Source organism: Clupea harengus, unplaced genomic scaffold (assembly GCF_900700415.2).
Source record: "Clupea harengus unplaced genomic scaffold, Ch_v2.0.2, whole genome shotgun sequence".
NCBI lineage: Eukaryota > Metazoa > Chordata > Actinopteri > Clupeiformes > Clupeidae > Clupea > Clupea harengus.
In genome coordinates, this window is record NW_024879871.1 from 44160 (window position 1) to 55558 (window position 11399).

Below are 11399 nucleotides of genomic sequence, written 5' to 3' on the forward strand. Positions count from 1 at the left end.
TTGTACAAGTTTCATTGTGTGCTGATAAGGTTTGTATCTTTATTAGATTTTCCTGATTGATACTTCTTTTAGTGTGATTTGCGTTGGGTTTGTACGTTCTGGGTATAGATACCGTTTGTATATGGTTTAATATGGGCAAAGAGTGTACTGGTGCAGCCAAAGTTAGTGTGGTCTGCCTTCCAGTGCTAGTTTTGGGTTGTCAGTAGTAGGTTTGGGCTAGGTGGTGTATTAAGTTTTGAGAGAGGAGTCTAGCACCCTCCCAGGAGGGGTGGATGCCATCCTTCTGCAGTAGCCCAGGCTTCCTCCAAAAAGTTGGCCAGTTATTTATGAAATCTACGTTATTGCATGAGCACCATTCTGCTAACCAGTTATTAAGTGAGGATAGCCTGCTGTACATCTCATCACCGCGGTTTATGGGCATAGGGCCCGAACACACTACAGAGTCTGCCATTTGTGTAGCGGTATTGAGTAGCGATGCGAAGTTTAGTTTGGTGGTTTCCGATTGTCGTAGGCGGACATCGTTTACGCCTGTGTGAATAATAATTTTAGAGAATCTCCGTTTAGGGATTAGTTTTAAGTGGGATTCGATGTCATTTGCTCTAGCTCCGGATATACAGTTCACTGTTTGTGACGGGGTTGCGAGTTTAATATGTCTCAGGGTGGAATCACCAATTACGAGAACTTTATCATCAGCATCGGTGATATTAATTGTGGAGAAACGGTTTGAAATTGAGATGGGATGTGAGTGTGATACGGACATTGATTTATTTTTTCTACTACTTCCTCGCTTTACAGTTACCCATTTGTCTTGGGATTTAAGCTGCGGTGTTATCGTGGGTGTGCTAGAGGGTGGAGTGGCGTTGGTTAATGTAGTTAATTTAGTTTCATCTGCATGCTGGGTTTCGCTAGTTTGGGCTAACGAAGTAATATGGTCTAAACTGAGGAGACGCGACTCAATTACAGATATCCTCGCTTCCAGGCTTGCCAGTAGCCTACATTTATTGCAAGTTTTGTGCCCACTGAAGGGTGTTGGGGAATCGCTAAACATGTTACATTCCAGGCAGCAGACAGAGGTAGAACAGAAAGCCATGGCCGTGGGAGCCAATTAAGGACAGTTAGCCAAGAGTGACAGAGAATAGGGGGGGGGAGAGAATTCCCAGACTCGATGTAATGTGAAAGTTAGTAGTAGTGAGCGCAGTCACTGAGATACTTAAGTACAAAAGCAGATAAGCAGCGTTCCGGGGCTAGAGAGCACAGTAGGTAGCAACTCTAGCAGCAGGAAGTGGCGTCCGGAGCTTCTGAGAATAGGGTCCGTGAGGAAAAAAGTATTGAGCTGCCATCAAGAGTGCATCATAACACACAAATAGCTATAAATAGCTACTTGAGATGACAGACCTACAGTACATATACAGAATTATAGCATTATTTTCTATTTCTACATGCATCACAATTCATAATTCTCAATTCTTGCTCAGGGGTGCAAACTCATCAGGGATGAAAAAGGTGACAACGATGCGAACCCCCTAGGAGGGTCCGGGGCATGCTCCCCAGGTGAATATATTTTATATATAAGAACATTTTGCACATTTTAAAGTTCAATGCATCAATCTGGTGCACTTTGACAACAAAATTATGAGGCTAGATCTATGAATAACTTTGTTGTAAACAACTTTGTGCTCTGGTAACAGTTTCATCATAAACATTCCTGTGTTGAATGTTGCACGGGCACAGGCCAACCCAACCACCCACCCCAATACCCTCCCGACCACCCACTCTAGTCCACTTCACCAAAGCACATTACGTCACAGATCTCCATCAGGTATTAAGCAAAAAAAAGGGCCAACTATAGAAACAGAAAATCAACAGAGGCTGCATCAGGCATGGCCTAGCTTCTCCGTGTTCTTGAAAAACTGTGACAGTGGGAACACATATTCTTTTCCCTTTACATTACTCTTTGAGTCTAGCTTGGCAGGACAAGGCCCATTTGCACCTGACTCCTAGTTGAGCCACAGTAATGCATTTACATTTAGTCATTTAGCAGACGCTTTTGTCCAAAGCGACGTACAAGGGAGAGAACAGTCAAGCTAAGAGCAATAAAAAACATGGTGTAACAATAAATACTACATAAGAATTAGTAGTAATGGCATCCTCCTCCTAAAATTCTCTCATTCTGAAACCAAACTGAAATAGGAGAGTGGTAAGTTTGTTCAGTTGCAGTGAAGCGCCCGGCAGTAGAAAACAGGTCATACACATACCTCATAAAAAGTAAAAAACAAATAATGATAAAATAAATATTAATATGTATCTACTGATCTTTACTTAAATTACATTTTTTGTATGATTCTGATCATTTCGCTGAATTTGACCATGTCCTGTTCAAACAGAGAGGCGACTCGCGAGGTGAGGCAGCGACGAGCTGCGCCTCATCTCAGATTGTGCAATCCCTCACACACTGGGTTGAGCACATGACTTTTGCTTTCTCATTGTTTGCCATCACTGAAATATTTGTAGACACTTTTATTATATGTCGTTTGTATCCATATAATAGGTAATGTAATGTAATGTATTTCACGTATGTGAAGAAGCTATTTAGTCTTGCTGATCTGTCAAAAACCACAGTGAAAAAGCACATAGGGGAGGCAAACCTAACCTCTGCCTCAATGAAGGGGGTGTGCGATAGCCTGGAAAATGGACTTCCAATCCAGTGAAGTGATAGATAAATACATAATGGGAAACCAATGCCAGAGCTAAAAGGTTTGCTTCAAACGACAGGACAGAAGATAACTTTAGCAGCTAAACTCCGGACCAAACTCGGCTAACGGCTATGTCTTTTAAGTAAATGTAAATTTTTCGGCGTTTTCACGCTTAGATTTTTCAAAAGTTACAGAGAAAAAGACACTGTACTATCCGATAACACCGTTATTGTAACCAGCAAAAATAGTTGATGTGATTTGCGAGGCGTCTGTCAGCCAACTGTCTGACATTAGCACGTATAGTATAACGTTCTTGCAGCGTACCAACGTCACACGTTACCGTAAATGCCATATTAAAAAGGCCGCTCGAAACCAACGCTTTCACCCGAAAGACATGTCTTGTAATACACCTGTCTATTACGGCATCGAGGCAGAAGACCCGAAATAAAAAGCGTGCCTGTCATAGTGACATGGAGTTGGCCAAACGAACAAGCTTGAAAAAAATATTCATGACAGCTTGCGTTCCTAGATTACCCCCCCCCCTAAAAATATTTGTATTGCAGATCTAAACGAATCACACAAATGACCTATTTTGGATCAAAAACGGCAAATTTCGCCGAAAAGTGACGAGTTTGCACCCCTGCTTGCTAACCGAGACCCCTGAGCATGAACATGAAAGACGTGCACGTTGCAAAGACACCACTTATCGTTATCAATATCTGACTAAACATCGTGATAAATTCCAGATAGCGACATACACATTGACTTGTCCGACTGCCTGACAACGATGGTGTGCGCATTCACATTGTTCCTGATTCAAGGCATGCCAGGCAGCCAAATGATTAGCCTAATATCAGTTCATGTGGTGTATTTCATTGCTGATGACTGATCTGCAGTTTTTAACACAATATGAGAGACTGAACATAATAATGCTATGACCTGAAACGAATGGAAGACAGGAATGGAATTATTATTAGTCTATTGGATGACGGCTGTCGACGTTAGCATACTCAGGGCGGTTGCAAGTGCTAGCCAAAATTAGGCTATAGTGCCATGAAACGCATATTTTGCTTAATAGAGCAAAGCTAACTAAACGACAAAAGAGCTGTCTGAACTACTAATGGAAAGGGACAAATACTGTACTTACCAACACATGCTTGTGTAGATTTGAAGATGAATTTTTTCAGACTGGCGGGTTAGGCACAGCTTACACAGTGTGTTTCACAGTTCTCTTTTACTGCATGCTGAGATGTGGCCACGGGTTTTCTTCATCTTCTTTAATTTCAACTGGCGGAAAGTTCGGTGCTTCAGCTTGTTGGTAGTCTGCACTATCATTTTCCTCCATCTCTATCTCTCGTGACTCGGCACCGGCGCCTTGCATCGACTCCATCATCCTCTCTATGCAGCATCCAATACTGCAGTGAGAATTGTCGTGCGCGATTCCCGCCTTGAACTATGTTTTTCTTTTTTTACTCAGTAACGGATGTAATTTCCAATGTAGCGAAGTACAATACTTCAGTCAAAATCTACTTAAGTAAAAGTAAAATTACCGATTTAAAAAACTACTTCAAAATTACAAAGTACACAAAAAAACTACTTAATTACAGTAACGTGAGTAAATGTAATTCGTTACTTTACACCTCTGGATACATGTGACCCTTCATGTTTGTTCTCTTGATGTCTTTGATTAGACGCCTTCAGTATGGACTTTAAAGTGGGCTTACAAGGATGTATAAACATTTTACATTTACACTGATGGTACAATGCACATCAGGAGCAGTGGGTTCAGTGTCTTGCTCAAGGATGCTTCGACAGGGAATCGAACTAGCAACCTGGTGATTACTAAGCGACTTCTCTACCTCGTGTACCACTGTCGGGCACCCCCACCCTATGTCCCAGGTGATGGGTCAGAACAATGGTAGTGTGATGAGGTGTGATGTTTGGTTGATAGCAGCCAGGTATAGCGCCAGCGGGGTTTGTATCAAAGGTTTGTGTCAACAGGTGTGAGCATTGGTTGATAGCCCCCCATGGGGGTGAAACAATGGGGTCTGTCATAGCTAACCAAGACCCCATTGATGTGTGAGTTTGTGAGTGCTGAGAAGAGTGGACGCCCCCCAAACTGTCATTAGTTGTCAGGCGCTCAAGCACACCTAAATCTTGTCAACCTGTGAGATGTCATTCTTTCATTCTATTATAGCAAACTTTAACATGATATACACATAACCCACATGGTCTAATGGTAATGATACTGGGTTATTCAATCTGGTGATCTGGGGTTTGATTCCTAGTGGTGACCAATATATTGTATATATGTGAGTCTAGAAGACTTAGTTTTGTTTAACATAATGCTAAGGCTTGCCCCATAAGACAAAGAAAAAGTCATCCCATTAGTTGATGGTTGAAAATGGACAGAACATTTTGAAAAATAAATTATTTTGTTCTAAATTCTGAACAATAGCCTTACATTCTCAGTTGAGAAAACGACAGGCTAAATCAATTAGATGCCACTATAACATTACTAGAATTGAAATACCTCGAGAACAGAAAATCATGTGGCGTAGATGGAGGGTACAATCAAATGCTGAAACACAACACCCCTAAATTAAGAGAGGCAATCTTGAAATTATTCAATTTAACCCTGTCTTCAGGGCCCTTTCCAGCCACGTCACACCAATTCATAAAAAAGGTGACAAACTTAAACCTGACAACTATAGAGACATCATACAAGGCCGCAATTTAGGGAAATTATTTTGTGCTATCCTGAACAACAGAATAAGACAATTTATCCAGAACAATATCATAAATTCATCCCAGATAAGTTTTTCGCAAAACAACAGACCAACTGATCATATAAACACATCGCATACACTCATAGAGGAACATGTACAAATGTTAAAAAGGTAAAATATTTGGTTGTTTCATAGACTTTAGCAAAACTTTACACTCAGTATGGCATGATGGACTTATGTTGAAATTAATTCATAGTGGAATTGGAGACTAAATGTACAACATTATTAAAGACATGTATAAAAAAACAAAAGTAGTTTGACAAGGCTGTTGATTAAGTCCAACCTTATTCAACATATATATCAATGATTTGGCTACAGAGATTACAAGATCTGCGGCCCCAGGTCTTAAACTTCTAAATGAAGAAATTAAATGCCTGCTTTTTCCTCCTCCTATACTCCCCTAGTGCAGAGGCGCTTCAGGAAAGTCTGAATATAGTTAGCTAATACGGTCTAACAAGGGCCCCTTCCAATTAACCTGGATAAGTCCAAAATCATGATATTCCAGAAAAGACACGCCATACTTAATAGTGTTTATAGGATCACAACTGGTAAGCAAAAACTTGGACAGGTAAATAGATATTTTTATTTAGGATTAATGATTTCATCCACAGGCATTTTGATGGTGCAATAAGCTATTTAACTGAAAAGGCAAACATAACCTACTACATGCTAAGGAACTCATCACAAAAAAAACAACCATCCTATAAAACTCTGCTTACAAATTTTTGATTCACTACTGAAACCAATATTATGTTATGGGAGTGAAGTTTGAGCAGAGGGGGTGGACACCCCGAGGGAGAGAACCCTTAAACTATCTAGTCCAAAAAACATGGGCTCAAAAAAAAAAAAAAAAAGATTCAAGCATTGCTTAAAAAAAAAAATGAAACAGTTAAAAGAAAGGAATAAAGAAAATGACATTAACTACGGGGTTTTTTTATCTTATGGAATTTAACTTTATTTAATTATTATTATTTAATTTTTTCCCCGTATAACTGCAAAAGCAAAGCAGAATACCTGAATATCAGGAAGCAATGAGCAGCCATGAAATTCAAGAACATTTAAATTTGTTCATGCCCCCATTCATATCGCAGCAGTAAAGAAGGAGTAAACATAGCCATTAAGCACATCTTGTGGCACAACAATCAAACTTACCTTTCCAAAAACCAAACCTACCCCCTAAAAAAAAAAAGAAAAAAAAAGGAATGCAAGAAAAATAGTTTGACTCAGAATATAAAAAAAAACATTAGGAAAAAACAAGACAATTATCAACCCAAAAACACAGGCCTCCAGACTCCAAGGACCTATGTATTCAGTATGGAGCAGAGGTGTAAAAAGTACTGAAATGTTGTACTCAAGTAAAAGTACAATTACTTTGATGAAATTAATTAATTAATTAATTAAATGAAGTTAATGGGCGCCCCCTATAGGGCCTGGCAACAAGGTTTGTCTTTAATGTCCCCTGGTGGTCAAATGTTTGGGGGTAAATTCTGAAAAATCTGTAAGGGATAAAATTATGGGACTTAGAGTGTACGTGTCCCCTGTGGCCCTCTGTAGTATGTCATAGGTTTTTAGGTGGAGAGCGCCTCCTTGTGGTGGGAAAATAAATATAAGTATCTGGGTGGTCTAGGACGTTGGGGTCAGTGGGGATTTATTAAGTGTCCCCTAGGGGGTGGTTTTAGTTCATTTTCGAAGGTCTAACGCCCCCTAGTGGTCAAATGTTTGAGTGTAAATTCTGAAGAGTTTGTGAGGGATAAAATTATGGGACTTAGTGTGTAAGTGTCCCCTGTGGCCCTCTATAGTATGTCATAGGTTTTTAGGTGGAGAGCGCCTCCTTGTGGTGGGAAAATAAATATAAGTATCTGGGTGGTCTAGGACGTTGGGGTCAGTGGGGATTTATTAAGTGTCCCCTAGGGGGTGGTTTTAGTTCATTTTCGAAGGTCTAACGCCCCCTAGTGGTCAAATGTTTGAGTGTAAATTCTGAAGAGTCTGTGAGGGATAAAATTATGGGACTTAGTGTGTAAGTGTCCCCGTGGCCCTCTATAGTATGTCATAGGTTATTAGGTGGAGAGCGCCCCCTTGTGGTGGGAAAATAAATATAAGTATCTGGGTGGTCTAAGATGTTGGGGCCAGTGGGGATTTATTAAGTGTCCCCTAGGGGGTGGTTTTAGTTCATTTTCGAAGGTCTAACGCCCCCTAGTGGTCAAATGTTTGAGTGTAAATTCTGAAGAGTCTGTGAGGGATAAAATTATGGGACTTAGTGTGTAAGTGTCCCCTGTGGCCCTCTATAGTATGTCATAGGTTTTTAGGTGGAGAGTGCCTCCTTGTGGTGGGAAAATAAATATAAGTGTCTGGGTGGTCTAGGACGTTGGGGCCAGTGGGGATTTATTAAGTGTCCCTTAGGGGGTGGTTTTAGTTAATTTTCGAAGGTCTAACGCCCCCTAGTGGTCAAACGTTTGAGTGTAAATTCTGAAGAGTCTGTAAGGGATAAAAATATGGGACTTAGTGTCTAAGTGTCCCCCGTGGCCCTCTATAGTATGTCATAGGTTATTAGGTGGAGAGTGCCCCCTTGTGGTAGGAAAAGTAAATATAGGAGACTAAGTGGTTTAGAGCATTAAATATAATGAAGAATTATTGAGTATCATGTAGAAGATGGTTTTAGTCTATTTTATAAGGTCTAGCGCCCCCTAGTGGTTAAATGTTTGAAGGCTAATTGTAAAGAATCTGTAAGAGCTAGAAGTATGGGAATTGGTGTGTGTGTGGCCCTACTGGTCCTCTAAAAAGTGTTGGAGTATCTAAGGTGGAGAGCGCCCCCTTGTGGTAGGAAAAATATGTAGGAAAATAAGTGGTTTAGAACATTACAAATAATGGGGAAATATTAAGTGTCATGTGAAAGATGGTTTTAGTCTATTTTCTAAGGTCTAACGCCCCCTAGTGGTAAATTGTTTGAAAGCTGATTGTAAAGAATATGTAACAGTAAAAGTTATGGTCAGGACTGGGGTTTTGGTCAGTATTGGGGTTGTGGTCAGGAATGAAGCCAGAGTCAGGTTTGGTAAGGGTTGGGGTTATGGTCAGGAATGAAGTCAGAGTCAAGGTTATGGTCAGGGCTGGGGTGTGGTCAGGTATGAAGTCAGAGTCAAGGTTATGGTCAGGACTGGGGTTTTGGTCAGGGTTGTGGTCAGGAATGAAGTCAGGGTCAGGGTTATGGTCAGGTCTGGGGTTGTGGTCAGTGGTAAATTCAGATTCAGGGTTATGGTCAGGACTGGGGTTGTGGGTTAGGTGTAAGTATATCTAGGGTTAGGGTTAGGGTTAGGGTTAGGGTTAGGTATATGTCTTTGTTTAACGGCCTTTACCATGACTAGCATGGTTAGGGACCGAGGGAAGTGCACTGGTCGTCGCTTGTCAAGCATTAAGCCATCAGAACTATGGTTTGCCCTTTTAGGCTTCAGTAGCTCGTCTCACAACAGGGAATCAACTCTGTTTGGAGTTCAAGTATAATCTTAGAGTCAGGCTCTTAAGTAAAGGTGTCCAATATGTTCAGAGAGATCCTCTAGGTTAGGGTTAGAATTAGGAATAGGGTTCAGTTTTATTTTAAGGTATTGCCTAGGTTAGGGTTAGAATTAGTCCTTGGGTCTAGGTTTTACTCCAGAAGGAACCCCCGGGGGGGATATAGGGGTTAGGGATAAGTTTTAAACATGGTTTTTGTAAAAAGGAAGAGTAGGCTTTAGATTAAGCTCTGATATGTAATTTGGTTTGTTATGGCAGTAATTTGCTTTAGGAGGTCCTAGGTCCACAAGTTCTTTGGTAGCAAAGTAGTCTGTGGGCGAATTTTAAGACACATCATCAGTAGTTCACCAAAGACTCATCGGGTGTTTCAGGCCTTTAATAACTAAACACCCTCATCTGAGGCGGCCCCGCTGTAGGTAGATCAGTCCCCAGCGTGTGTCTTATGTCCAATTGTTGCTAAAGTTTTCCTCAGGAAAATCCAATATGGTTTCCGAGGAATCTCATGATGGTATGATGGCTTTTAGTTCTCTATGTTGTTGAGTTTGTTAATAGTTCATTTTTTAGGAAGAGTTAGAGTTTAAATACCATTACTTCACAGTGGAAGGTACCTTACATTGTTGAGTTTGTTAGTAGTTAAATATTAATAAGAGTTAGAGTTTTAAAGACTATTGTCCCACCGTGGAGGGTTCCCAGTCTAACTGTTACTGTTACTCTGTTACGTTTTAAAGATTGGATAGAATTAAGTACTGATATTTTGTTGTCAATCCCAGGTAGGAGAGGAGCCTAGGGTTAGGGGTGTTTTTGTATTCATATGTGACCCATCTGCATTCATAACTAAATGAACGGTTACGTAAATCGATTTGATATAAATTATATTTATAGTATAGGGTTAGGGTTAGGGTTAGGGTTAGGGTTAGGGTTAGGTTTATGTCATTGTTCAACGGCCCTCCCCATGACTAGCATGAAGAGAGACCGAGGTAAATGCACTGGCCGTCGCTCATCAAGCATTAAGCCATCAGTACTTTAGGTCCTCCTATTCAGGAATTTGCCTTCCATGGGCTTCAAAAGCTCCTCCCATTACCATGAATTAACTATGTTTGGAGTTCAAGTAAAGCCTTGGGATTAGGTTCTTTGATTAAGTTTGTCTCAGACTAGCGTCTGTTTTTTCTGATGTTCTTAATTATCCCTTAAGAGTTGGTCTAGGTTCTTAGGTGTCTGTTCAGGTTTTATGGCCTTTCACTACACAATTCTTAGCTAAGATATCCAAGTTGTTGTAAAAGGGTCCTTTAGGTTAGGGTTAGAATTAAGAATATGGTTCAGTCTTGCCTTAAGATATTGCCCGGGTTAGGGTTAGAATTAGCCTTTAGGGTCTAGGTTCTGTCCAGAAGGTTTAGGGAGGTTAGGTTTAGAAATGTTTTTAAGTAGGCTTAAAAGTGAGCTTTGATATTATAATTAGGCCTATCATGGCAGTAATTTGCCTTAGGAAGTCCTAGGTCCACAAGGTCTTTGATAGCAAAGTAGTCTGTGGGAAATTTTAAGACACATCATCAGTAGTTCACCACAGGCTCATTGGGTGTTTCAGGCCTTTAATAACTAAACACCCTCATCTGAGGCGGCCCCGCTGTAGGTAGATCAGTCCTCAGCGTGTGTCTTATGTCCAATTGTTGCTAAAGTTTTCCTCAGGAAAATCCATTATGGTTTCTGAGGAATCTCATGATGGTATGATGGCTTTTAGTTCTCTATGTTGTTGAGTTTGTTAATAGTTCATTTGTTAATAGTTCATTTTTTAGGAAGAGTTAGAGTTTAAATACCATTACCTCACAGTGGAAGGTTCCTTACATTGTTGAGTTTGTTAGCAGTTAAATGTTAATAAGAGTTAGAGTTTTAAAGACTATTGACCGTGGAGGGTTACCAGTCTAACTGTTACTGTTACTCTGTTACGTTTTAAAGATTGGATAGAATTAAGTACTGATATTTTGTTGTCAATCCCAGGTAGGAGAGGAGCAAAGACTGGTAGAAAGAGATGACCAAGGGCCCCAGATCAATAGCAGCAAAGTGCTACCTCCCAAGGCCCCCAGAAGACCCAGATCAGTCACAACAGAGTGCTGTCTTAAGTCTCTCAGGGTAGTCAGGCTGGCCGCGCCAGAGCGCAGCCTCCTAGACTCTCCCGAGCATCTGACGATGACCAAGGGCCCCAGATCAATAGCAGCAAAGTGCTACCTCCCAAGGCCCCCAGAAGACCCAGATCAGTCACAACAGAGTGCTGTCTTAAGTCTCTCAGGGTAGTCAGGCTGGCCGCGCCAGAGCGCAGCCTCCTAGACTCTCCCGAGCATCCGATTGATGACTAAGGGCCCCAGATCAATAGCAGCAAAGTGCTACCTCCCAAGGCCCCCAGAAGACCCAGATCAGTCAC